At 30.9% G+C, this 5,069-nt stretch overlaps 1 long non-coding RNA gene across 1 annotated transcript; it reads right to left on the bottom strand.

Annotated features, from left to right (window-relative positions):
* Window positions 1–2,231: 2,231 nt before the first annotated feature.
* On the bottom strand, window positions 2,232–4,096 carry LOC111616438. The gene is made up of 2 exons (XR_002755247.1): window positions 4,057–4,096; window positions 2,232–2,447 (listed from the first exon to the last, which is right to left on the bottom strand). It is a non-coding gene; the product is annotated as an uncharacterized LOC111616438 (long non-coding RNA).
* Window positions 4,097–5,069: the final 973 nt, after the last annotated feature.

Here is a 5,069-nt window from a genome sequence, read left to right on the forward strand (position 1 = left end):
ACATACAGTATGTATGTCATATTATTAATATTTAAAAAAATATTATTGCACATTACTGGTAAATTTTTTAATTAATTATAATTAAAAAAACTTAGTACCATTTTTTGTTATCTAGTATTCGTTTTAGTACCTTTTTAAGAAAGACTTGGAACAACCCTGGCGGCATGTGCTTCTCCTTTTCGGAACGAACAAATAATGTTTCTTAGAAGGCAGTGCGGTTTTGTGCAATCTCTACCGAAACCTTGAGAAAAAGTAATTTAAAAAAAAGGAGCGCAACTGTTTAAATGTGGACATGTTTCCAAACTAATAGCAATTTCCTTGGACAAGAATACATATCCAAACATGAATCAAGGTTCAATTATCATCACTGGAGAAGTTGTTTCCCAAACCATTGTTTCCAAGAAATCCTACCATGTTGAAATTAAGGTATTTCTTTTTTCTTCAACATTTGCATAGTTATCAATACGAGAATGAATGATGTGCATTTACAATTAGAAACAAATAATGAACAAGGCGATTCCATTTGTGTCATGTAATCAAATTAAAAAAATTGATTTCAAGTGTGTCTTGTCTCTTTAATCCGACATTAAGTTCGGTAGACTATCATTACAGCTTTCAGGTTAGACACTTTATTGTTTCCACATATGCATTTTGAACTTATATAAATGTTAAGTCCCTCTTCAGTGCAATACTATGGTTCTGTTTTTTAAAACCACGGTGTACAATAGGTTACCTATTGTACACCATTGGAAAGATTTTAAAATACAGCCCTTAAAAATACAAGACATACTTGAACATAAAAACAACTGTCCAAAAGTGATATTTATAAAAAAATTGACATTTTAATTTTGGTTTTTTGAAGTTGTTTTATAATAGTTTTTTGAAGTTGTTTTATAATTTTGGTTTTTTGAAGTTGTTTTTTGAAGTTGTTTTATATACATACTTAAATAATTTGCTTGCAATTTGAACACAATAAATTTATAAAGCAACACATAATCAAGTACTTTAGTGGAATGCATAATAATATAATGTTTTTAATGCTTTTTTGCCAGGGTATTGTTCATTCGGGAACGAATAAAACTTTGTACCTGGCGGCGCAGTAATATAGGTAACACTACAACCGACCATACAACAGTTACTTTTTGAAGTTTTGTGTGGCAGAAAGCTGTGGTTCATTATCACAGGAAGAAAACAAGCACTGAAGAAAATAGTAAGTGTCCAACCCAGACGCACATGTTTTCCTGAAGCAGTTTTCTTTTCCTGCATACGGGTGGCACTCAACTCAGTTCCAGAAGCACTATAAAGTTTAACAATGTGTCATTCTGCTTTTTCCAAGTTTGGCTTTACTAGCAAAACTGAAAATGGCTGGTCATTTGGATATTGATTCAATACATATTACATTGCTAATTTGAATACAAGTTCAGATTAGCAAGAATAAAGGATATTTACTAAATGTATATACAGATTATAATGTTTTCAGGTAAACACAAACAAAAAAAACCTTTAAAATCCAGTAACACAAATCAAACAAATGCTTTCGACCTTAACCAAGGTCAGCTTCAGGTTTGTAAACCAATGGAATTCCAAAATTGGAATGTTCCTATAATAACTTGTGCATATATCTTGTTTTTACATATATCTTGAATTGATGCACTTATAATATTTGTGTCATATGTTCCAAATTGTTTAAAAATATTTTTCAAAATGTTCGGTTCTATGCATTCCAAATTTTAGAATTCTGTTGATTTACAAACCTGAAGTAGACCTTCATTAAAGTTGAAAGCATTTGTTTACTTTTTACTTTTTATTAAAAGTTTTATTTGTGTTACTGGATTTTAAAGGTTTTTTTCGTGTTTGTCATTACTTCCAGTAAGTGAATAAGATATTCTTTAGTTTGTTTTCAGGTAACAGTTGTGAATGAAAAATAGTACTACTTTTTTGTGTGTTTTGCCTAACCGGAAGAGACATAAGAAAGCAGACTATATTGCTAAGGGTTAGAAACTTAAGGGCAGAGGGTTCTGTTCTGGGGCACTTGGAGGTTCCAAAATGAATCTGCAGAATTAAAAGCCCATAGAACTTTTTGTAATTAATGTTGAATCAAGGGCATCAAGTATGAAGTTTACCCAGTATCTTCAATATGGCCTTACTAAGGGTTACTCCTATATTCATAATTCTTTTATTTATTCTTTTTAATATAGGAATAACATAGAATTCTGTAGTATGCCAATAGCTTATCACAAAAGATATTTTACTGAAAACATACAAAAGTCATTCACTAATTTGTTGAGACAAGTGACCATCAAAAATATACAAGGTGAGTTAAAGTAGCTTCATAACTTCCAACAAATACATAATGTTGTATATGGTTAACTGATACAGCAAGGTAGAAGGTAATTCACATTTATCATCATCAACATGAAATCCATCTCTGTCCTTTATTGCAAAATCTAAAATGAAAATGTTTTATAAGAGCAGAATGTACTCAGTGAATCTTTAATTTATAAAATAAATTGATACAAATGCAAAGTTTACTGACAAATACATGACTATCTAACATGTCTGTTGGGCTACTTTTCTATATTTCTTGGCATAACCATGAATCAATCATACTAGATTGCAACTGAATGCTTAAAACCATCCTTTCTCAAAGTAGGCAATAAAGCCTCTAGCACCCCTTGTGGGTGCTAGAGGCTTTCAGGGGAAGCAGTAGAAGGCTCAGTGATTAAATGTGAGTTTTATTTCTTCTCAATGAAACATTCTTTTTTCTCAGAAATAAAATATGGGTCACACCATATCTATCCTATCCATATAATAATGCATGTTTAAACATTACATTTGCAATAACTGTTTTTAAGATACCTTTTTAAATTACCATCTGTTACGTAAGTTAAAAAATATGGGAAACTAGACTTTTTTTTAAATCTCAAAGTGGGCAGTAGTCGAAATAAGTTTGAGAACCTGTGCTTAAAACTAAAATAAAATGATCAACAGTTCAAATATCTTTCAGAAATTCAATTAATAATTAATGTTTTACCAGTATACTTGTATGCATTAATGTTTTCAATTGTTTTTAACAGTTATCATCAAGTTATACATTTTTCTAAATTCTGAGACTTCTATTTGTGGTGATTTGTGGAAAAAAAAAAAAGTCAAAGTACAGGTATACCTCGTTTTATGTCAGTAATTGGTTCCAGGAGAGGTGACTTAAGTCGAAAAATGACGTAAGTCAAATTTACTTGTCTCAGAATTTACTTGTCACTAGGCTAAACCATAAATAACCATTACCAGTTTTGTATTTTATTTATAAATGCATTTTTAATAATATATTGTTAATAAGAATCTATTTTAAGCTTACAAACAAATAAATTTTAGTTTTTAATATAGTACAGAAAAAATTAATCTAAATTTACAATTCATGTGTGTACAGTACATATTTACAATTTGGCGATGTTTACAGTACATCGCGGACTCTATTTGTGAATGTGATTTGCTCTAAGACATTATAAAATAATACGATTTTGTAAGGTTAAATTACAGTTATAAATTATCTTGCGACAGTAGAAAATAAACTAATTTATATTAAATTTACCAATATCAAGTGGTGCTGACAACAATGCCAAACAGTAGATATTGAAGCTACCGTGGAAAACGGCAATATTGAGCACTTAAAGACCACTAAATAAGACTACAACACAAACACAGATGTTTTCATGTTCCATTCTCTAGGATTTATGATGATTATATTAACATTTACTGTAATTATACATATTTTAATATGATTTTGTGTGCTTCAATGCTTTTCTAGTGATATTACGACTTCAATATTTGTGGCAGATGAACGTAAAGTCAAATAAAATGACTTAAACTTGATTTTTATTTTTCCATATATTTTTTGACAAACGATGTATAATCAAGAACGATGTAACTCGAGGTATACCTGCATTACAGATACATTAAGAATGAAGACATTACTATAGACACTCCAAAATATAGAGTTCAATACTAAAAACAATAAGATATTAATATAAAATGAATATAAAAGACTAGCATGATTACCTCCAAAACAAAATTGCCAACTAACTGTTTTTGATTGATCCAAATTAATAATACAGTCGACCCCCCTATAAGATCATTGATTTTTCCGTTTTATCTGAATTACATGTTGTACGAGTCACTTAGATTTTACAAATATGTGAGCCATTCACAGTCCGGCACACGTATTTGTAAAATCTAAGTGACTCGTACAACATGTAATTCAGATAAAACGGAAAAATCAATGATCTTATAGGGGGGTCGACTGTAACTGTTCAACATCTTCAATTGTTTGCAATCTCTGTTTTGTTAGCACATTAGCCTCCTATTATTGTTTTCTTTTTTGTCACAATAGAACTTATCATAGATGACAACTTCCCATACATGTAGCCGATTTCAGCAATCTTAATGCCGCTCTGATATTTTTCAATGATTTCCTTCAACTCGATCACGTTCCTGGCCTTCTTCAAAGGACTGCTAGTTCTGAAAACTTTCTTTCATCCCATAATGGAGCTGAAAGGAAAGGAAAGCAATGGAATTGTTTGGCTAGACATGTGGGGTAATGCTCACACAACGCCACACCAAGCAGGAAAACATATGGGTTGCTGTTTGTTTTCGCAAACTTAGCATCAAGGTCACATAGNCTGAAAACTTTCTTTCATCCCATAATGGAGCTGAAAGGAAAGGAAAGCAATGGAATTGTTTGGCTAGACATGTGGGGTAATGCTCACACAACGCCACACCAAGCAGGAAAACATATGGGTTGCTGTTTGTTTTCGCAAACTTAGCATCAAGGTCACATAGGTATGCCAACAAAAACAAATTTTTTGAGGAAAAAATTGACAAAAACCGAAACAGACAATAACCAAGGTATTACTGTGTTCATCATCATCTTTATTAACATACCAATTATATTAATTATACCTCTTGTTTAGTGAGTCAATAAAAAGTTGAATAATCTAACATACTTGGTATATTAATTATACCTCTTGTTTAGTGAGTCAATAAAAAGTTGAATAATCCTTGAAGGAGTTGAC

Source organism: Centruroides sculpturatus, unplaced genomic scaffold (assembly GCF_000671375.1).
Source record: "Centruroides sculpturatus isolate CEXI.00-Female unplaced genomic scaffold, Cexi_2.0 scaffold3332, whole genome shotgun sequence".
Taxonomy (NCBI): domain Eukaryota; kingdom Metazoa; phylum Arthropoda; class Arachnida; order Scorpiones; family Buthidae; genus Centruroides; species Centruroides sculpturatus.